This window comes from Tachypleus tridentatus, chromosome 6 (assembly GCF_004210375.1).
Source record: "Tachypleus tridentatus isolate NWPU-2018 chromosome 6, ASM421037v1, whole genome shotgun sequence".
Classification (NCBI taxonomy): domain Eukaryota; kingdom Metazoa; phylum Arthropoda; class Merostomata; order Xiphosura; family Limulidae; genus Tachypleus; species Tachypleus tridentatus.
This window is the reverse complement of record NC_134830.1, coordinates 166,615,766-166,640,642: the sequence shown is the minus strand read 5'-3', so window position 1 is coordinate 166,640,642 and position 24,877 is coordinate 166,615,766. Positions and strand designations below refer to the sequence as shown.

At 35.0% G+C, this 24,877-nt stretch overlaps 1 pseudogene across 1 annotated transcript in view; it reads left to right on the top strand.

Moving 5' to 3' along the window:
- Positions 1–17,559: 17,559 nt before the first annotated feature.
- The window catches only part of LOC143254380 (protein spaetzle 3-like), a 32,941-nt pseudogene continuing 25,623 nt past the window's right edge, over positions 17,560–24,877 (top strand). The window contains exon 1 of the transcript XR_013030171.1: positions 17,560–17,897. The product of XR_013030171.1 is annotated as a protein spaetzle 3-like (transcript). The remainder of the gene's footprint in view (positions 17,898–24,877) is intronic.

The following is a 24,877-nucleotide window of genomic DNA, read 5'->3' as shown; positions in this document are numbered from 1 at the left end:
ATTATTTTTTTTAAGTAGGCTAAGGATAGAAAGGTCTAATTATGGTCCATCGAGGGATTTGACATATCAAGATATATGATAAGTGAGAAATTCAAATTGGTTCACCTCTTTTTATAGAGTTTGTGTTCGATACCTACAAGTTGAGTATTAAACCTTGTCACTGTTTATTAAGAAGAATTCACCTGTAGCCTTTTTGTACTTGTTAAGTATTGCTAATCATCATAAAATGTTCTTTAATCTTGCAATGCAAAGACATTTGGTTTAATCAAATATTTAGGCAAACACGTGTTATATTAAAGTTGAAAAATAAATGTTTACTAATACAGTTGTCAATAAAACGACAGTAAGCTATTTTCAATGTGCTACATTTAATAGACATTTTACTATGATGATGGAAGCTGAACCATAGGGTATCTATTACAAAGTAGAACTGTACATGATATTTTCAAGAAAGTACTAGTTTATTTAAATAACAACTTCTATAATTCGTTCACCGGGCTACCAGTTAGTGCCTTTCTACAATAATGAAGGTTGGAATGCGAACTTCAAGAAATAAGTTTTTAATTTACTTACCTCCAAATAGTAGTACCTTCTTTTTACGTTTCAATTATTTTTTATTTTTTACTTTGGAGAACAGTCACCTTCCCACAACAGGTGGTGAAGGGTGATATAGATGTGGGACGTTGTGGGCTTGAGCACCCACATTACGCTCTCCTAGTTTCTATTTCTATATCTATTGCTATTTCTTTATTTTATTTCTTTTTGTGAGACTGGCGAATGGATGTTAAGACTAATAGACGGTGTATTCTCACCGCAATGGGAGTCCTATTTTTTCATTCACCTCTAAAACCTAGGATACATTTTATATCCCGCATCATATCTTGTATCCTAGGATCTTTTTAATTAGTGCAGCGTATTTTTTATTATATTTTAATTTACTTTTTGCTTCGACTTGTTTCTAGGTTATAACAAACTAACATCATTAATCAGAGATTTGGATTTGCTGTTTTTAACGCAGTCGTTCCTTTATATTTTGTAGAATACTAAATAAGGTACTGTGAAGGTCGTAAGAGTATTAGAAAGTAGACTTGTTTCTTCTAGATTTCACACAAGCTAAAAAAACATAATTCTAGTGTTAAGAATGTTAGCATATCCTTTTAAAAGTTAGCTTTCTTACAAATATTTGATGTTATTTCAAAAAGCCTAAGTAAGTAATAAAACAGGAATTATGAGCCATTAATAGATTAATATTATATGGCTGTAACATACAGATATTCAGTACTTTGTACACTGTACAACCGATGTACTTAGGCAGCTAACAACTTTATTATGCATGAAGGAGTAAAAATAATATCAATACACACAATATTTAATTTTATTACACACACAATTTTTTTAAAAGACGCAAAGAGTAATTTAAAACAATGTTTTATACGTGTATGTTTTATTTGGGTAAGCTGCTATTTTACTGGGTAAATATTTTACACGCTTAGTAGAGGTTTAGTCCAAGTATATATTTTCCCCATGCTATGCATTATATGCAACGAATTTAATTACACAGAAGTTATAAATTCTTACTATATTCTCAACAAATATCCATGACAATCTCTAGCTGCAATTTAACATTTTAGATCCCGAAATAATGTGATCAAGTAGGCAATAGTTACATTAAATCATCATGGGCCGTATCAACTATTTACTAGTTACGCTAATTATCGTTGGAATATATAAATTTAGCTATACTAATCCTTTGCCCATAGTTGAGCTTTAAAGAAAAACCAGCAAACAAGATAAATAACAAACTGGGAATTTAAAAGCCTTCAAATAAGGAGCGTAAAAAATGCAAGGAAACAAAGGTATGAGAAATTCTAACTATTATTTACCCAAACTACAAATCCCTGTTTTGACTCCACTAAATGCAATAACAGCATAAAGTCAAAATTGAGATTTATAGTTTTAGTAAATTTTAGTAAATACAGTAGCTTCAACCTGTTTGCTAAGCTTTTTTTTTTACGATCGCTATTTGCAGGTTTTAAAATTCCCAATTATTTGTTTATCTTGTTGCTTCTAAGTAAGGGATAGCTGTGCGCAAAATTCAACAAACAAACGTGTAAGGAGCAGTAACTTCTCATATTATGTCTAAGTACAATATATTAGTTCGTTGTCTTTGTGTTAATATCGGGCATGTTTTTATTACATAAACAAAGTCGTTATTGTTACCTCAATGTAATCAGCAATTTAAAAAAGAAACAAACAGATCTGTCCAGAATCAGACGTGTAGTTACCAAATAGTTTTATAGTAAATAGTCAGACGTGCAGTTACTAAACAGTTCAATAGTTTGTTTGTTTTCTTTTTTTGAATTTCGCGCAAAGCTAATCGAAGGCTATCTGTGCTAGCCGTCCCTAATTTAGCAGTGTAAGACTAGAGAGTATGAGCTAGTCATCACCACCCACCGCCAACTCATGGGCTACTCTTTCACCAACGAATAGTGGGATTGACCGTCACATTATACCGCCCCCACGGCTGAAAGGGCGAGCATGTTTGGTGCGAACGGGATTTGAACCCGCGACCCTCAGATTACGAGTCGAACGCCTTAACCTACCTGGCCATGCCGGGCCAGTTCATTAGTAAATAGTCAGACCTGTGGTTATCAAATATTTTATTAATAAGTAGTAAGACGTGTATTTATCAAAAGTCCATTAAAAAGTAACCATATGCATCGTTACGAAATAGAAACATACAGTATAACATAAAAAATTTACAAGCTATCAGTCTGGGATTTCATTATTTTTACATTACAGTTTATTATTAAATATATAAAACGTTTTCCAAAATTTGATATGGGATTTTAACAGTTTAAATTTTGGTTGTTAAAACCCGTAAGTACAACGAATCGGCAACCAATTGTCCCTATGAGAATTTAATTCAATTCTAGAGCTCATACCCGGCGACTGCGATGAATAGAATAGATAAATAGAAGTCCTGTGCTCGTGTCGTGAACAGAGGAATTTCATGTTCGAGATTCTGAACAGCAGTACTATTGGTTTTGGAACAGTTCCATATTATGCCAGCATAATATTTGCGGGTATTTAGAGCCAATGTGCAAAAGTTTAATTGTGAATGGTTGAGCTCCATTCGTTCGATAATTCTACGTGAGTAAAATATCCAGATATCTTCTCTGAGGACTAATTACGGTTAATGAACTGCTTGTGGTATTTTGATTCACTTCAAAATGACAAATGAGATAAAGCCATCTGAGGCCACTAGAAATGTCTGTATATATTGTTTTAATGTTATTAGTTAGCTCTAATGTTATTAGTTAGAGTAACTGTTAATAGGTGATTAAAATCAGCACTGTAAAACAATAATGATATTAGTATATGTATGTATAATAAGTAATAAGTAACATTGGCGGAATATCCATTGTCAGTCCTAGTTGTCAACTTGACGTCATAACATATAATGCCCGTGGTAATAGCACCGAAAGGCGTTGGGGACATCTCATCTATCAGACAAAATCCAAACAGTGACATTGATCGAGACAGCTATCATCGAAAATCAGTTAAGAGTACAGAACCGAGTGTTACACCCACAACGTCTCAACTGTTACTGTCTTTCACTGTGTGCAGGCATTATCCGTTATGACACAAATTGACAGCTAAGACTGACAGTAGCAATTTTGCCAATGGTTATTATATATATATACAAACTCAGGATACGAAAATAGTGGCTGTATATTGCTCTTTCATTTCTATTACCCTGAAGCAAATAAGTTGTAACCGTGTCGTTCCAGTTAAACAGTAACTTTTGTCTCATCCAGAACATGATAAAATTCAGATGACATGACTGGCCATCAGATCTGTTATTTTTATAACAGTGAACTGAGAGATAATTCATATTTCATATAAGAGGTTTTGTCTTGTAATAGCTAAAATGTCAACAACTTACATTTATATTTAACTGTGTTGTGTAAACGATTATATTACAAGTGTTTGAGTGTATTGTATCGATATTGTTATCATTTATTGTTGCCAGATTATCAATATATCTGACATTGTATCTCACTATTACAAAACTGTATTCATGGTGATACAGTTTGAGAGACAATTTTGCAAAAATTATGCGAATAATTAGAAAGATGCCAATAGTTTGTTCATGCATGACCAGGTGGGTTAAGGCGTTCGACTCGTAATACTGAGGGTCGCGGGTTCGAATCCCTGTCACACCAAATATGCTCGCTTTTTCAACCGTGGGGGCATTATAATGTAACGATCAAGCCCACTATTCGTTGGTAAAAGAGTAGCCCAAGAGTTAGCGGTGGGTGGTGATGACTAGCTGCCTTCCTTCTAGTCTTACACTACTAAATTAGGGACGGCTAGCGCAGATAGCCCTCGAGTAGCTTTGCGCGAAATTCAAAACAAACAAACCAAAAACAAAGCCAGAATAAATAGTTATGTATTATTCTTATGCAGAGTTCTTAAACTAGTCTTAAGTCGCCCAAACTTTATCCCACAAAACGCGCAACATAGAAACAACCAGTGAACGATCAAATAAAAACATGGCAGTAATTTCGGTTTAAAAGTATTTGACCCTAAACAAAGGTTTTGAGGTCAAATATAACCAGAGGTTTCAGACAATTCTTTTCTTTTTGCCCCTCTTGTGTTTTAAAGGATTTGGAAGGGTTAATGTGAAGAGAAAATAAAAGAATTAAACAGTAAGTAAATGACAAGAGAAAAACAAGGAGGTTCAAAACAGAATGAACGTGATACTGAACTCATGGGGGTAGGGGACCTGTAGGCCTAATGCCCAGAATTATGTGTGGGGGAGGGTACTGGAGGGCCAAGAGAAAATTCAATAAAATATTATCATCCTTAGCAGCTGAATATTACCATAAAGCAGAGCAAAGAAACCCCTTAAGTACCATCCCCCACACGATGACAAGCGTCTCACACAAAACAATGTCCCCATACAACGAATACATAGTTATGAAAGAAACGTAAGTAAACATAAAAGTTATTTCTAACCAATTCAGCTACGGGCATAGGGCAGATAGATTATAAGGCGCTTGTCCTTTTCTAGGGGATCTCCCCGGTACTCTTGTATTTTCTGATCCCAACCACTATGTGACCCTGTCTACAGGACGCTTATCGATATATGCTTTGTAGGTGTAATATATTTGATCATCTTTAATAGATGATTAAGTCATGGTCTGGTGCCATTAACTAAATACACAGATACTAGGTTATATAAGTACCCTGAACATCTTAATTTGTATATAGATACTAGGTTATATAAGTACCCTGAACATCTTAATTTGTATATAGGAACTATGTTATATAAACACCAGCACTTTATATATATGTACTAGGTTATATAAATATCAACACCTTATTTTTATATAGGTACTAGGGTATATAAATACCAACACCTTATTTTTATATAGATACTAGGGTATATAAATACCAACACTTTATTTTATATATAGATAACAGGTTGTATAAACCCCAGTTTCTTTTCTATATAGATGCTAGGCTATATAAACCCCCAACGTCTTATATACAGATACCAGGTTATATAAGCTACAACATCTTATTTTGTATATAGAACATCTCTCCACTGTCTGCAACACAGTCACATTTTATGAAATCATAAGAATCGAAAATTGCTTCATCTCCTAAAGTTTTAATAAACTTAACTTCTTTCGTTAACATTCTAAAATTATTCCCAGTATATAAAGACACAAATACATACATAGATACATACACGTGTATAATTTCGGTTTGGCTCTTTATTGATGATGTATTGTCAACGAATATTAACTTTTACAGCAGAAATCAACGTTTTCCTTTCTAGGTTTACCCCAATGAGAAAGCGGCTAATTTACGAAATTACAATGTTAAAATCTGGGATTCGATTCCCCACGTTAAACACAGGAGGTAATTCTATGTAGATTTGCTTCAGAACAAACATTTTTAGCAAAATACTTTTGTTGTATCGGAAAAACATTTTGCAAATTTAATTGTTTAGAAATTATAAAAGATTGTAGATTATTCTGTATTTGTTTGTTTGTTTTTGAATTTCGCGCAAAGCCACACGAGAGCTATCTGTGCTAGCCGTCCCTAATTTAGCAGTGTGAGACTACAGGGAAGGCAACTAGTCATCACCACCCACCGCCAACTCTTGGCCTACTCGTTTACCAATGAATAGTGAGATTGACCGTCACGTTATAACGCCCCCGCGGCTGAAAGAACGAGCATGTTTGATAGATGTTAATGAAACACGAAATCCCCAACGATTACTAGCGCAACTCTGAGGTTAAGTTTTAGCAGCAATTTGCACAGTTGGAATAAGTTTAATTATTGTTAATTTTCTCTTTGCGAAGTTTTTTTTTTTTTTATTTTGGTGATATATATTCCGACATACGTGATAGAAAGTTAGATAGATAGAAACATGACGAATATTCAGAACTCGGAAGAATCGTTAGAAGTGTGTGAGCAGTGACATCTTAACGCACGTGACTTCCACGTGGTTGAACTGGACTGCAAGTTGCGCTTTATGACAGAAGTAGCATAAATTGGCAAGCAGCGAGTTTCGTTCGGAAGATCTCAACAAGTCCATGAACGAAACGTTTGAAATTTCTACCCGAGATGCACTACCAGTGGATCAATACTAACTCGCATTGTTGTTGGAATATATTTGACTATAGTAAGTACAATTCACAAGAAATTCACTTTTTTCCGAACTACTTCTGAAGTAACCAAATTTGCACGAATCACATTCAGTTTAATATAACATGTTCTTTATAATACAAAATAATACATTAATATATTTTATAATTCCATGATATTACAGTTAACGTTCTACTTCCTATGTTTTTTCAACGTACAACCTGTACCCATTAGCCGAATCTCCATCTGAAGAAACAATTGTGGAATCAAAGATTTTTACAGGAAGTCTATAACGCACTGTAACGTTTGACAGACATAAATATTCACTGCTTATAATACCGCTGTATGTCTGTATAATCGATAATACTTTTAATGTCTAATGTTAAAGATTAGTCAATCTTACAGTGCTTTTAAACTGTAATATGTAACTAGTGCAGCAATAAGTCTACGGATTTATAATGTTAAAATGAGGGGTTCGATTCTCTTCGGTGGGCTCAGCAGGTAATCTGATGTGGCTTTGTTATAAGGAAACACATAAACACACTTTAAACTATAAAAAAAACAAAAGTCAGTTCAGAGAATTTTGATCATTAATTACTGGATAATTCGCCTTTTCTAAAATATTCCTTTTTATCGATGAAAGGCACTTTGTTCTTGCGTGCTTGATATTTTCAGTGTATTTTACATAAACAATAGAGGGAAAAAGCATCTAATTTCTATATAATTAAAGTAATAAAATTCTATAACAAAATCACATTTGGTCATTTTTGAGTAACGATAATTGTTTTGGTTTTGTTTGGAAAGTCGTCCAAAGCTGCACCAAGGATATCTGCACTACACGTCTTTAATTTAGAAGGACTAGAGGTAAGGCAGCTAGTCATCACCACCCACCGCCAGCACTTGGGTTACTTTTTATTATCAATGTATAGTGAGACAGATCATAACGCCCCCACGGCTGAAAGTGCAAGCATGTTAGATGGGTCGTAGATTCGAGCCCAAGACCCTCAGATTGCGAGTTAAGCATCCTAACCACCTGGTCATGCCGGGCCTTGTCCTTTTTTCAAATGCTCTTTGACATGCTAGAGTATTTCAAATTCACATGGCATAACTTACAGTATTAAAATAATTGTACATGACTGTGTGTTATAACAAAGCGTCGCGCCAAACATGCTCACCCTTTCAGCCATGGGGGCGTTATAATGTGACGGTCAATCTCACTATTCGTTGGTAAAAGAGTAGCCCAAGAGTTGGCTGTGGGTGGTGATGACTAGCAGCCTTCCCTCTAGTCTTACACTGCTAAATTAGGGACGGGTAGCACAGATAGCCCTCGAGTAGCTTTGTGCGAAATTTCAAAACAAAACAAAAACAACACAAAATAAGAAACATCATACTTGTATCAAATATATAACAGTTGAATCTATTTCTGTAGAATCATGTTCAGTGTAAGTAAAGTAAAGCTAATTTGAAAAGAAAACGCTTGGTATATTATGCTTGAGTTAATGAAATATGACGTAAAGACAACATCCTTGACAGGAAGATCAAACATTATTTTGCAGCGTTTTTCTTTGGTGAATGTCCTATTGCCAATGCTAACCATTTAATACCACAAGAGCAATCTTAGTTGGATGTACACATATATACACGTGTGTGTATATGTGTGTAATACAAACTTCCTGGAGGAAACCATAAAGCGAGATTGTTAAACAATGCCGTTGTCAAAGAAATAATAAAAAACTTCTAGCTTAGTGTTCTAGTCTGAAAACAACACTGAAACCACATTGCCAATCCAGTGTCCAGTTTTTGGCAAGCCTTTTATGGACGCTTTTTCAAATGCTTTCTGAAAATCCAGGTACATCACATCCAAATCAGTACCATCATCGAAGAAAGCAATAAGGCAAAGTTTTCTCTAAGTGAAACCATGCTGACTAATCAATTTTATTAAATTACTTTTCAAAGCATCTTTTATCAGACTTCAAAACTTTCACATTCACTGATGTAAGACATAACATACCTCTAACTACTGGGAACAAATTTCATCTTCTCTCTTGAAAAGTCGAGTGACATTATCCAATTCCAATCTTCTGGTTTCTTCCTTCTATTCAAGGATTTGGGTAAATACAGTCAGCCCCAGGAGCTTTACCATGTTTAAACTTTCCAGGTTTTGTTAAAAAGATTAGAGTTAATGACGTCACATCGTTCATTCTTGTCCCCATCTAGCAACTGTTTAGAATGAAGAAATATTGCTTGAATTTTCCTTAGTAACTATTGAAGCCATCACCTGATGGCTGAAGTTATCATCTGATAACAATATTTCTGTGTCATCTCTCTAAACCACTACTCTCAAATAACCTTTTGTTTACTTTTAATCCATTTTAAAGAAATCATTACTATTAATTTTTACATTTTCAACCAATATTTTTTTCATATTGTTTTTGCGATATCTTATTTCCAGTTCGACCACTTTATCAACTTCAAAATATTTTTTCTATTGTGTCCTTGATACCATTAGTGAGCCAACGTGAATTTTATCACTTTCTTTTAAGGAACATGTTCCATCTGGAACATTTAAGGATTTATTTAATTTTTCTTTTTTTCGAGTTGATCAGTAACTCCAATTAATTCAGTTATAGAATTCACAGCAGACAATTCTTCTATCATACATCCAGAAAACGCCTTTTTTTGGAATAAAACTTTAATTATTCCTTATTTCCAAAAGAAATACAACATCACATCTAATTAAGCAACAATTACTTGTACCCGGATTTTAACCATTTATGTGTTAGAAGTTAACAATAAATCTAAAATAGCATTCTTCCTAGTAAGTTCCTGGTAACATATCTCCATCAAGACTTCACACTCGCATTTTCTAATTATCGACAAAAAAATAAAATCTCTACTAACTATAACTTCACTAACAGCTGAATTTTTTATTTCACTGTAGAGTTTTCCATTAATACCTCAGTTTCATATGATGCTCTATAACACATTCTCCTGTTCCAATCACTAAGAGAAACCCAAACAGATTCAACGTAATTACTAGTAGCTTGGATACCTTCAACTTGAACAATCTGTAACTCATAATTTATACATGAAGCCACTTCCCCCTCTTCTAAGTACTCTATTCCTATTACTTAACTTATAACTCTTTATTTCAAAGAAATTCTTTTCTTCAAAATTAACTTAATTCAACTACGTTTAGATAATTTCCATTAGATCAAAATCCTTTGTTATAAGCAGTACTCAAAAATATTCCATTTTTATTTCGTGTAATCCTAGCTTTACAATAACAGTTAAGCCTAATTTTAAAACTACATTTTAATTCGTTTTTCTACAATTCATTTTTCATTCATCACTAGCCTTCACCATCGTCTAGCTTATAGTTACCCTTACATACAATCTAACCTTCACCTTACTTAAATGTAAAGCATCCATTCCATAAAGCTCCCTTTTACCACAATTACAACCAGCCAGTTGCCCATTTTACCTGTTAACAGAAGTCCAGCATTAAGGAGGTCCGGCATGGCCAGGTGGATTAAAGCGTTCCAAACATGCTCGCCCTTTTAGCCATGGGAGCGTTATAATGTAACAGTAAATCCCACTATTCCTTGATAAAAGAATAGCCCAAGAGTTGGTAGTGATTACTAGCTGCCTTCCCTCTAGTCTCACACTGTTAAATTAAGGACGGCTAGCGCAGATAGCCCTCGTGTAGCTTTGCTCGAAATTCCCAACAAAAGTTCCAAACAAAACCTATGAAGAGAGCCATCTATTGTCATATTATGGAGTTTTGATGCACAGTGAACGAATTTACTCCACTTATCAAAGGTGAAAGTGTTTTCGCTTTTTTGCAGAAGAAGGAATGAAATATCATACGTAAGCGACTCGTAAATGAGCATGAATAATTAAATATAAAAAAGTATAAGAGAATTAATGGTGCTTCAACTATAGCTTCGTAAACATCTTTAGGTTCATGGATGCGCTATAAAGGTGACCATCAAATCCAATTATTCAATTTCATATGAGTAACCTAAGAGTTGGCGGTGAGTGCTGTTGGCCGGCTATATTTCCTCTAGTCCATCAGTTCAAAATTAGGATTTGGTTTGAACTTCGTGCAAGCTACACGAGGGCTATCTACACTAGCCGTCCCTAATTTAGCAGTGTAAGACCAGAGGAGAGGCAGCTAGTCATCACCACCCACCGGCAACTCTTGGGCTACTCTGTCACCAACGAATAGTGGGATTGAGTGTCACTTTATAACGCCTCTACGGCTGAAAGGGCCATCATGTTTGGTGGGACGGGGATTCGAACCCGCGACCCTCGGAATACGAGTCGAGTGTCTTAACCACCTGGCCAAGCCGGGCCTCAAAATTAGGGAATGCTATTTCTACCTGTTATGCAGCTTTGTGCGAAATTCTGAAATGAACAAACAGATGGTTTGTTTGTAGTTGTAGTTGAGTACAAAACTACACAAAGGGCTATCTGTGTTCTTCCCATCACAAATATCGAAATCCGTTTTCTAACATTGTAAGTCCGCAGACATGCCGCTGTGTCATTAGGGGATAAACATAGATGAACTGTTATGGCGCAAATTCTGCTGATTCATCGTGGGTATATAATGTGGCTGTCAATCTCACTGTTTATTTGTAAAAGAGTTGACCAAGAGTTAGCTATGAGTGGTGTTAACTAACTGCCTTCCCTTTAAACTATTACCATTTAACGCCTTGTAAGACGCTTCGTCTTGGAAGACGCGCCCTAATTTTGGAAGGACAATTCTAAGTAAAATATATTTTGATTCGGCAACCGACACTTTGATGTAACCTTCACTTTTTTCAACCTACTGAGTAAATACAGTCAAATACATCATATTCTTCACAGTACATCAACAGTATTAGTTAAATTGAATGTTTTATGTTATTTAAAATACTTGTTATTGGTAAGTAATGAGAGTACGATCTTTTTGAGAGACCGTTTCGAGTAGACCCTAAGCTAACCTCTTCCCTTAACCCATCACTTTTGTCTTTGAAGACGCGTGGGGATTTTTAAGGTATTTTTAAAGAAAAATTACGTCTTAAAATACGGTGTTTCAAAATTATGAAAGGTTATACAAAAAGCTCGTGACTTACTTTGCGCGAAAATTCGACATAACAAATAACTGATCAATCACTGTTTTGTTTGACTCCTAGAACGGTGTTGACTTTTACTTTTATAACACGCTCACAGCGGGCTCAGTAACATCGCATCTCCAACCTTGGAGTTTGTAATGAGACTTGGGACTATCCGATCTGTAGCATGATATATAACGATTAGGCCATGCCTGAGTCATATATATTAACAAATAGACCACCACTAGCTTATATATATTAACGATTAAGTCATACTTAGATTGTATGTATATTAACTATTAAACCACGCCTAGCTTATATATATATATATATATATACATTAATAATTACGCCACGCCTAGCTTATATACATATATGTATTAATTATTAGACCACGCCTAGCTCATATATATTAATTATTAGACCACGCCTAGCTCATATATATTAATTATTAGACCATGCTTAGCACACATACACTAAAGACGAAGCCAATGTTTCGCTATAAAATTGAGAAATCTGATTGATTAGTGCTCCAAAACGGTTATGTTTTCTTATTGTAGTTCCATATCGTTGTTGTTTAATGTAAGGAAAAAATGTCTAAACATACAAACTGTTTTGTGTGGCTATACATTACTTTTTTAACAACTGAAAGAAAAATAGTGGAAATCTTGAAAATATTCTTGCAAGATACTAAAGAACCGTTATTGTTTAAAATAAACTGTAAAAGATAATATAATAAAACATCTAATAAGCTGAAATATGTGTGAAGTAGATTACAGAAGTACCGTTCTTATAAAAATAATTAAACCTAATAACTTATTATATTAACCTACTTTTACCGACAGAAAATTTGAGCCTCTAAAACAACAGATTTTTTTTAAGATATCTTATTCATTTTCAAGGATCTTGGGGAATATTGGAAATGGAGCTGATCAACTTCGCTGTATCCGATTAAGGGATCTGTCTCTTTAGTGACCCGTTCGAATCCCCGTCACAACAAACGTGCTCGCCCTTTCAGCTGTGTGGGCGTTATAATGGTCGCTCAATCCCACTATTTGTTGGTAAAAGAGCAGCCCAAGAGTTGGCGGTGGGTGGTGATGACTAGCTGCCTTCCCTCTAGTCTTCCACTGCTAAATTAGGGTCGACTAGCGCAGATTGCCTTCGAATAGCTTTGCGCGAAATTCGAAACAAACTGAACCTAAATTCCAAATTGCACGAAACAAACGTGCAAAATAAATTATTCGGAAAAACTTATATACATTATGTTTTCTCGAACCGTGTATTAATGTATAATTTATTTTATTTCGTGTATGCAGAACGTCATTTGGTGATTAACAAGTAAAATTCAGTCAATTTAATTAATATTCAGGTGAAGTGCCCATTATTAATAGGATTTATACCAAACTATTTGCCTAGATGGCGGTAGTGCTATAGTTTGTAACTGGTGAACTTGTGTGTGTAAACAGATAGAATACCTTACTTGATGTATCGAGTAGTATTGACCATCCCTTCATTTACCATAAGACTTGATCGTCTAACTGTCCAATTGACATACCATAACAGGTACACGAGCGTATTTTGTCATGGTTTGTAGAAGGTTCAATGAAGGTTCTTGAAAGTGAAGTCGCTAATTTTTTTGAGTCCACTTTTCGATAATTGTGCAGATCCCCTCCAAAACAAAATAACAAAAGACAGAAGGTGTAGTAATATCTGTGATGTCCACTGCTATCGACGTAGGATATTCTCTAAAGTAAGGAGTGTCATACGTCTATTTACTCTGCAACTGTAGTCCATGTATTGTGGCCAGAACTGGATTTAGACCCTGAGAGGTTATGTCTTTTCAAGGACCACATGTAATTTAATGGGTTACACCCCATCTATATCCGACATTGACTGTACTAAACTTCTTTGTATTCGGTAACAGTACAGGCAGATTGATGTGGGTTATTAAACACACTGTTTTGCAGCCCAAAGACCTCATGGCCTTGGCTTAGGGCATCAGAATTGTGCAGTAACTGGTGGTTTCTCTACAAGACTGGAACTACATTGTTATCCTATTCGCTCTGTAATGCAGCTTTGAAAGTAGTATGGCGATTTCTTGCAGAATTTGACTGTTACAATCGTCCATCTATGCCATGTTGTATAGCTATAGTTATTTATTGGGAATATTTTGTTCGTCGGATTACCACATCGTATAGCTATGGTTGGCCCGGCATGGCCAAGCGCGTTAAGGCATGCGACTCGTAATCCGAGGGTCGCGGCTTCGAGCCCGCGTCGCGCCAAACATGCTCGCACTCCCAGCCGTGGGGGCGTTATAATGTGACGGTCAATCCAACTATTCGTTGGTAAAAGAGTAGCCCAAGAGTTGGCGGTGGGTGGTGATGACTAGCTGCCTTCCCTCTAGTTTTACACTACTAAATTAGGGACGGCTAGGTGCAGTGGGCTAACAACCTACTCACTTAAAATCCTGTTGAAGAATCCGCAAGTGATTGCGGCCATTTGTTCCTTGATGGAATCTAGTGGCAGATGATGATGATGATGATAGCTATGGTTAATTATTGGGATTATTTTGTTTGTAGCATGACTGTTTGTACTTCTTCATCTTTATTGAGCTACATTCATATTTATGTGTTTTTACTATTTTCATGAGATGTCATATAGATGACCATGTTGTTTGTCAACTTTCTGGTGGACTGTGTGCCCTTTCATATTTAATTTTCTAAGGTGGCTGTTGGAACAAGTTGGATGTCAATTAAACGCATTTACGAGTTTTCTCTTTGGCTCTGCTTACATTGGGACATTAGGGATTGGACCATTACGTGATGGCATGTAAAATTGGTTTCAGTAACTAGTATGTTATAGGTATTTTCTATAGTTGTGATGATAGCTTTTGACAAAATATATGGTATAATTAGACATGATATACAATAAGGATATTAAAAGAATTACAACTGCAGTTAGTCAACCCAGATATATCACAGTAATTAACTTGGCTTTATTTTCGTACTGTTACTCCTCATGACATCTACGAAAATATAGCGAGATACAGTTGGAAGATATCCTCTGTTTGGGTCTACGATGTCTTCTGGGCAATGATTCCTTTTCTGGGATGGGGAAGATAAGCGATGAAGAAGGAAATATTTTTTAGAACATAAACATACATCGTAGTATCGTAGTATTCGGTTAGTATTGCTTTAAGTTGTTCAAAAAAGTTGGAACAATATTATTATTTCAATAGTAATTACACTACTCGGATATGTGTTTTTAAAACACGAAGTTTTTAAAAGTTTCTCCTATATCTATTGAAATAACTTATACTAAAACAAATAAAATAGTTTAAGTTACGATTGTTTTTTAAGCTTTTACTAAAACTAAAGAAATTGTACAAACTTCAGAAAACACTCAAAGTAGCTTCTCCCCAGTGATACAGCGGCGTGTTTGTGGATTTACAACGTTAGAAACCATGTTTTAATACCCGTAGGGCAAAGCACAGATAGTCCATTGTGTAGCTTTTTGATTAACATACAAAAAACCCTTAAAGGAACCCCCAGTGGTGTAACAGTATGTCTACTGACGTAAGACGTTAGAAACTGAGTTTGAATATCCATGATGGGAAGATAATGGATAGTCCATTGTGTAGTTTTGTATTTAATAACAAACTACAACAACACCTAAAGGATAAACAGAACTTGTAATGTGATTAATTTTGAAACGGTCAAACTATCATTTTAAAACGCAAGTCATTCGCCCAGTCCTTTGTTATGTAAGCTAGACGTTATCATTAGCCAGATGATATGAAACGTAATTTTTTCATTTTATATCTGAGTTGTTATTCGAACTACTTATGTAGAGAAAGATTATAAATCAGTCTGATAACGAGTGCTAAGGTGCTAATCTTATAATATTTTCAGTTTTATAATGATGTAATATAACTCTATGGGGTTACGATGTGTTTCACTATATATTGTCATAAGTGAGATTAGAAAGTATCATTGCGATAATATATATATATTTATATAGATATGAACAAGGCCCAAATTACCTTTTATTATATATGTTACAATTCTAATACTAAGTACAACTAAGCACTCAGACACCCAGTATTAACTACATACATGCAGCTAAAATATCTTGCATGAATGTTAACAAAGAATTACGCAATAAAATTAATATGCGCGAAACAAAGAGCTAAAAATGTTGTACAAAATTCTATCAATAGATGGCAATAGTAGCAGAGGAGATTTGTATTCTTTATTTTTTTATTTTTGCGCAAAGCTACACGAGAGCTACCTGCGCTAGCCGTCCCTAATTTAGCAGTGTAAGACAAGAGGGAAGGTAGCTAGCCGCCACCACCCACCGCCAATTCTTGGGCTACTCTTTCACCAACGAAAAGTGGGATTGACCGTAAGTGGGTGGTGATCACTCTCAGTCTTCCCTGTAGCCTTACACTGCTAAATTAGGGACGGCTAGCACAGATAGCCCTCGAGTAGCTTTGTGCGAAACTCAAAAACAAACAAACAAACTAACTAACAAAGAAATTTTAATGAAATGCAGCAATAGTGTGGTAATCGAAATAGAACTTTTGAAGCATTATGATTAAGGGTAAAATGCTGCTCATAATACTTCATAAAGGGTGTGTATAAAATAAAATAAATTAGAGTGAAAATTGTACAATAACATATAAAGCTTTGCGTAAAAGTGCTTAAGTTTACTGCAAACGTTTGTCAAAGTAGAAATTCCCAACATTGCTATTTTTATTTACAGAAATACCATAATATTTCGTGAACGATGTAGCCAGTGAGAACACCTTTCAGTGATGGTAAGCATGTGTGTCAGGATATTCATATATTTTTCTAGATAATTATCTGTATGCTCATTTAAAAAAAAAAAAGGTCTAGTGGTTAGCGACCTCGAATGGCAAGCTGAGGGTCGTGAGTTTGATACGCCTTCACCAAATGAGCTGGTTATTTCAATCGTGGGCTCGCTATAATGTGTCGGTCAATCACAAGATTCGTTAGTAAAAGAATAGCCCAAAAGTTGGTGGTGGGTGGTGTTGACTAGCTACGTCATCTCTAGTCTATCGCTGTTAAATTAGGGACTACTAGCAGATATAGCTCCCGATTAGCTTTGTGCAAAATGTACAAGAAATCGCTAAAATAATAATAATAAATGTCAAAAGCATAGAGCAAAAGCTATACTAATAATTTCTAGTTACAATTATATTATCAAAGCAGACATACGGGAAATGTGGGTCAATATTCCAAAAGGAACTAACAAACTGTGTGATTTCTTTACAAAATTACCATGTTGTGGTTAATCATTGAATGGACTTGGTAATGTTTTGTTTGTTTAGAATTAAGCACAAAGCTACTCAATGGGCTATCTGAGCTCTGCCCACCAGGGGTATCGAAACCCAGCTTTTAGTGTAGACTTTCCGCTATGCCACTGAGGGACCATAATGTTTTGAGATAGAAAGATATTTGTGAAATCTCATTTAATAATTGAAAAGAAACTGCAAACTGGTTGGCTTTTCCATGTAATTAACATATTGTAATTAGCCATTGAGTAGGTTTCCAAGAACCTGTGAAGTTAGAACCAGAACCATTGAATAGATTTACAAGAACCTGTGAAGTTAGAACCAAAGGCATATATGAAGTGTGATTTCAATAATCTCTAAAAAACTCGCAAACTAAACAGGTTTTCCACGTCACTTGTATGTCAAGACTTTCTCACCTGATCTTAGTTATTTAGTCAAATAGTCAAATTACATTGTCGTTAGTATGCCTTTAATGCCACCGAACAAGTTCGAACAAAGTTGTATATTTTTCAAGTTAAACGTGAGGAATTCTTTGGCGAAATGTGATTGTAACCGCAAATCTTTAAAGATCGTAACCTGGTTACGGTATTGTATCTTTCCCTCCTGCTCACCTTGATACCTAAGCCACAGCGATGAGCGATGTAACAAGCTTACCTATTTAATAAGATAACTAGGCCCTTTCTTCTAGTGCTAACCGATACCGGTTAACCAAGCACGTGCTGTTTCGTTCCTAGACTGACCGCGAAGAGACGTAAGCTCACGTGTAGTTTAAACCCAGCATATCCACTTTCTTCAAAATGACGATATTTAAGGTAAGGGACCAGTCAGTAGTTTTTTAAAGTGGTGAAGTGATAGTTAAACAAATTTCTACGGTTTTATTCAGTAGACGCGAAGTGCAGAAAATCTACTGTCGTATATTTGTACGCTTTTTTCTGCCAGTTTGACTAAGCCAACATATGCAGACTTTAACATAAAGAGACTTCTTCAGATAACAGTCGTAATACAGCTAAGTAATGCTAACAGCTACACATCAACAACTAATGTTTTAATTCAAAACTAAATTAACGTTTCACTAAACAGGATTAGCTCTTACTTTGTAAAACTTTGTTACAAAACTCAAGCGTGGAAATGTATAAAGAGTTACAAACATAGTTAGCGATGTGTGTGTAATTTTGACGACCTTATTCTAATTTAATCTTTAACTGTCTGATAATAATAATTATGAATTATCACTGATAATTAATGTCAAAACCATTAAGCATTTTATACCTGTGATATAATGATATTTATTTACATGATAACTGCTTTGTTTCAACAATGTAAAACACTATTATAAATCTGTTTTTTTATGATAAATGTTTTAGTTCATGCTGAAGGTGTAGGGTTTGTTTTCTAGTAAATTAGGTGACCTGCTTTTGTAGCATTTCTGGTTAATTTGTCTTACATGATGTGTGTGTGTGTTCTTTTATAGCAAAGTCACATCGAGCTTTGTGCTGAGCCCTCCGAGGGGACTCAAACCGCTGATTTTAGCGTTATAAATCCGTAGACTTACCGCAGTACCAACGGGGGTCATCTTACATAATAATATCATATCAAATATCAGCTTTTTTTCTTCCAAAATACCGCTTGTTTCTTTATTAATCACCTAATTTTTTTCTAAAATAAATATAGTGCTTCATAATAATCTTTGCTACTTGATTATCTTGGCCGTTTGTGACGCGTTTACCAAATGTAGTATTGTAAGATCTTCTATATCGTGTATGTGTGTTTTCTTATAGCATAGCCACATCGGGCTATCTGCTGAGCCCACCGAGTGGAATCAAACCCCTGATTTTAGCGTTGTAAGTCCATAGACTTACACCTGCACTAGCGGAGGGCTACATCGTGTATCACGTACCATAAAGATATGGAGAACAAACAAGAAAGGGCACTAGGTGAATGTAAATGTGTAGTTACAATTTATATTTCGCTAGAAATTGATTAAATTTACGGAAAAAAAAAAGGTGAGGGACAGATTTTTCTGACACATTAATGCACAAGTTTAACTAAAAAAACTATCTAGCTACTTCTTTCGTCGGAAGAATTGTTTTAAGAGACGAATGTCTGTTAAAAAAAAAACAGTCAGGAAATGATTTCAACTTCATTCGCTAGGTGGGGTGAAAGAAGTATTTTGACGTCAGTCAAGTAGTTCTTCAGAAATGTGTTAAATTTAGAAAATTACATAATATAATTAGGTACAACTGCTCTATATTCTGTCGTGGTGTTCCATTGCTATCTTATGTCTTCGTCATAAGGAGGAAACGTATATCATATTTCCCGTAATCCTTTCTTCTATTTTCCAAAACTTGCTATTCTGAACCACTTTTCCACTGCTGAGCTGATCGTCTTGGAATATTTAGTGCATGTAACTTACTGTAGTATGTACACAAACCTTTGTAAATACTTTTATTTAGGTTCCTTCCGCGCCAAACATGCTCACCCTCCCAGCCGTGGGGGCGTTATAATGTTACGGTCAATCCCACTATTCGTTGGTAAAAGAGTAGCCCAAGAGTTGGTGCTGATGACTAGTTGCATTCCCTCTAGTCTTACACTACTAAAGTAGGGACGGCTAACGTAGATAACACTTGTGTAGCTTTGTGCGAAATTCCAAAACAAACAAACAAACAAACTTTCAGACGTCAGTAGTCGAAGGTCAAAAATTACAAAAACATACATTTTAGCTTGCAGTTCACTCTTAAGAAACAAATTTATTATTAGTGTCTTTGTATTAATTTTATGGGGATAAATAAGTAAAACAAGTAGCACAATTAGGGACTTTGTTTGTTTGTATTTCAACAATTCTAAGTGAAGCGTTGCAAAACGATAACTTGTGACAACTTTCAAAGACTGAAACAGAAATATTTTGAACGTACACCTGATTTTGTGGGGTTCATAGGATACATTGTGAACTATGAACATAGATATTATCTGGTTTGAATCTGTAAGCGTTACGGGGGGGGTGAATTAATAGTAATGTTTGTTTTCCATAGTGCATGAAATTGCATAAATCATGACGAAGAATAGGTCTTATTTGCCTAAAAATCACCTTTAAAGTATTTTTTATTCAAGATATATCTCTTTGCGGAGAATCTAACTGTCCTATGAGTTATAATGACACAGTTTATCATACTCCAACACGTCTTTCCCACAAGTTAGTTTCTAGTTGTTACTGAATCAAGTATATATTCCTCTGAAACTCACGTGTCTTGAGTTGTATCGGTGTCATTTTTTTTATTCCATTTTTCTCCTGAAATCTATTTATGCTTGTCTTATTGAATAAGGTGGGGTACATATTGTACTCGCTTAGGAATGTTAATCTTTTTACTTTATATTATTATTTTAAATTTAAATCTTTTGTAGCACGATCTCTATTGGACATTACTTCCTGTCACTCAACTTAAATACGAGACTAAATCTTATTCAGATACTATTATATTCACTATTCTCACTCTTATATTTTATTCAGGCCTTGACATAATAAGATTGTATTTCATTCAAATGGTCCGGTGGCTAGGATGCTCTGTTCACAATCTACTGGGTCGAGAGATCGAAATATGTCACTAGACGTATTCGCCCTTTTAGTCGTGGGAACGTTATAAGTAAAGGTCAATCACATTTTTCTTGTTAAAGGGTAGCCAAGGGTAGGTGGTCAGCGATATTGACTGTACGCCTTTCCCTTAGTCTTATAATTTCAAAATTAGTGGTGACTAGGAAATATAACTTTCGAATAGTTTTACGAGAGATTTCAAATAAACAAATGAATAGTTCAGACACTGACATCATTAATACATCAAGCCTAACGTAACTTTGTCCTATTCAAACCTGCCATTTCAACTACCATAGCCTCCCACTCCTAGGATCACGACTTTAAAATTATCCTTGATAGCTTCTTTATAAATTAAAGGGCTTTTTCAGGTTTTTCATTAAAATTGTGAAACAAAACATGGAAGGTTGCCAGGATTTCGTTGGACACTTCCAAGTTACCATCAATTCTTATCACATAAGTTTCTGTCACGAAATAAATTCTTTACTCTTGAAGTAAACTATTTTTGCTGATATTTTTATGGGAACTTCCTGGTGAAATATTTCTACTTTCATGTGTTAAATATTTTTGATTAGCTGCCCACGTTAATCCCAAGAATTTGATCTTGGAAAATAAATGTCATAAATAAAAAAAAAGATGTTTTAAGACTTAAAACACACAGAAACTTTTGGAATATTTAAATCATGTGCTATTATTATTACTTTTTATACCAGAAATATCCTAATTTTCGATTTTATTGTTTTGTTTTCGAATTTCGCATAAAGCTACACGAGAGTTATCTGCGCTAGCCGTCTCTAATTTAGCAGTATAAGACTAGAGGGAAGGCAGCTAGTCATCACCACCCACCGCCAATTCTTGGGCTACTCTTTTACCAACGAATAGTGAGATTGACTGTCACATTATAACGCCCCCCCCCTTGGCTGAAAGGATAAGCATGTTTGGTGCGACAGTCAATCCCACTATTCATTTGTAAAAGAGTAGCCCAAGAGTTGGCGGTAGGTGGTGATGACTAGGCGCCTTTCCTCTAGTCTTATACTGCTAAATTAGAGACGGCTAGCGCAGATAGCCCTCGAGTAGCCTTGCGCGAAATTAAACAACAAATAAACAAAACCCATATCTGAACCTATCTATAAAAAAATGCACTATTCCTAAAGTTATAATAAAATCAGAAAAACGTGGCTGTTTTTTATGTGTGTTCACAAAGGAGAGATTTCAAGGAAACTTATTAATTTGAGTAATGACGTATTTATAAATAATCGGTAAAATGAAACACATATTTACTTTATCCAAATATTACATTATAATAAGGAAATTAAAAGAAACTTCCAAGTTTTATGACTTAACTTTTCACAAACTATAATTCTGACATCACATTATCCTGTAAAACTCGTGTTATTGGAAATCGTACTGATGTTTCTTTGGTTAGAGGAATGATATTGGAAATCTTGTTGTATCTTTTGGTTGAGTCTTGTCTGTTTAGTTTAGAACACATGGGTTATCCATCTGTTTACTTTAGAACAAAGCCACATGGGTTATCCGTCTGTTTAGTTTAGAACAAAGCCACATGGGTTATCCGTCTGTTTAGTTCAGAACAAAGCCACATAAGTTATCCGTCTGTTTAGTTTAGAACAAAGCCACATGGGTTATCCGTCTGTTTAGTTCAGAACAAAGCCACATGGGTTATCCGTCTGTTTAGTTTAGAACACATGGGTTATTTGTCTGTTTAGTTTAGAACAAAGCCACATGGGTTATCCGCTGTGTTCACCACGAGGAATCAAACATCAAATTTTAGTGTTGCAAACCCAAATTCTTTATATTTATTCATCCTACCTCATGGATGATTGTTGTTTTGAATTAAGCACAAAGCTACACAATGGGCTATCTGTGCTCTGCCCACCATGGATATCAAAACCTGGTTTGTAGCTTTGTAAGTCCGCAGACATACCGCTGAGCCACTGGGAGGGCCCTACCTCATAGAAGAGGATACATATATATACCTAATATAAAGTATGATATGAATAAAAATAGATACAGGAGACACATTATAACATCATAAAATGAACTCAAGATACTCGTAGAGTTACTGTTGTCCAACCAGAGAACTAGTTAAAACCCTTCCTCTGAGTATGATTTATTGTGTGTGTGTGTGTTTTTCGTATGGCAAAGCCACAAAGGGCTATCTTCTCAGCCCACCGAGGGGAATCGAACCCCTGATTTTAGCGTTGTAAATCCGGAGACATACCGCTGTACTAGCGGGGGGCCAATGTTCTGCCCACCACGGGTATCGAAATCCGCTTTTTAGCGTTGTAAGTCCGCAGACATACTGCTGAGCCACTGAGGGGCTGATTTATTGTGAAAGACATGAGATTTCATTCCACAGAAGTATTTCTACCTATCTTGTCATTTGTCACAGTTCAGTTAGATATCAAGTGAAAAAATCTTCATTAATTTCCTCAGGTTAGAGAGCCATCCGTTTAAATATAAAAGGTCCTACTTTTAGTTTAAAACGTCAAAACAAATCGTTTCATCCTTTGATGAGGTAAATGAGGGTAAAAAAATTATATTTTCAGACGTGGACATATGGATTTGAATTTAAATAAACCCTACAATAACTTGAAAAATATTACAATTTTCGTTTCATTAGTGATGTCAGTTACTCATATGTCTAACAGAAGAGTGTATGTTTTCTTATAGCAAGGTCATAACTAAAAACAAGAAAAACAAACCTTAAACCTTGTTAAATAACATTTATTTAAAATACTTTTATAGACGAAAAACTGTGTCCTTAATAAAAGATGAAAATCTACTTAGAAGATTGTCTGAACTTCTTATATTAATATAAATTTGTTGATTTAACTTACTAAATAGATTTACAAGAGTTTCTTCAACAATTTATTTGGGTAAAAGTTACGAGTTGAGATATTTATGACTCGGAAATGTTAATATATTCTGATTATAGTAAATTTAAAATTAAAATGACTTAGTAATATAATTTTGTTAGTTTCTCTACGATATACCCCAGTTGTTGTTCTTTTTATCATCGGAGCATAACTTGATTTAATACGAACGTTGCATTTACTATATCTCATATCTGAGCCTATCCATACAAAACCCATTAATGCTAATCCTATCATAAAATCAGAAAAAAAAAACTGTCACATTGAATAATGGGGTCTCACGGACGTATCACGTGCTTTCTTGGTATCCCGATTAACATGGTTAAATGTTGTTGTTGTTTTTTGTGTTTAGTGGGATGCTAAGGAATTTTGGCATAAGCTCGTGGTTCAGGGTACTTGTCTGATTTTAGCTGCCTTTATATCTTTGTTGTCCTTCAAAGCAGAAAACATCTATTCTACCATGAAGGATATTGCAAAAGTTCACACGTTGTGTTAGAAAGAGTCAACATCAAATCATCCAATATGAAAGTTTTTTTTTTTTTTTTTTATGGAGAAAAAGTTTAGGAAATAGAATATCTTATTTCAAAATTAGGAAACGTATTTAAAAGTACTTCTTGGCAACAAAGTCTAGCATTTTGGCCACGTGGTTAAGACACTCGAAGGTCCCGGATTCGAATCCCTGTCACACCAAACATGCTCGCTTTTTCAGCCTGGGGTATTATAATGTGACGGTCAATTCCACTATTCGTTAATAAAAGAGTAGCCCAACAGTTGGCGCTGAGTGGTGATGACTGGCTGCCTTCCCTCTAGTTTTACACTGCTAAATTAGGGACGGCTAGCGCAGATAGCCCTCGTGTAGCTTTGCGCGAAATTCAAAACAAACCAATCTTGGTGTCAACGGAAATACATTTTTGTTTATATTATTTAACAAGAAATCAATTAAATTTTTTAATTCTGATTAAACCAGTTTACTATGACTGTTCAAAACTGATTATTTTGAAATGTGGCACACCGTTTTGAGAAATCGGAGGTGTTGTTTTTTTTTGTTGCTGTTGTTAAGAAACTAAAATTGAAACAGGGCGAAATTGGAACCCACAATTCCGCTGACAAGACAGCTTTTTAGCCAAATCACCTAGTACTTTCAAAATTCAAAACTTACGGCTTTAATGACATTAACTAGAAACAACAAAATTCTCCAAGACAGTATAAGTACCAGTTTAAGTAAAACAGATTTATTTAACGTTGTTAACTGAGGTTAAAAAGGTTGAACTTTAAGATATTTTGACTAGTTTAACCCAAATAGTTCCATGGA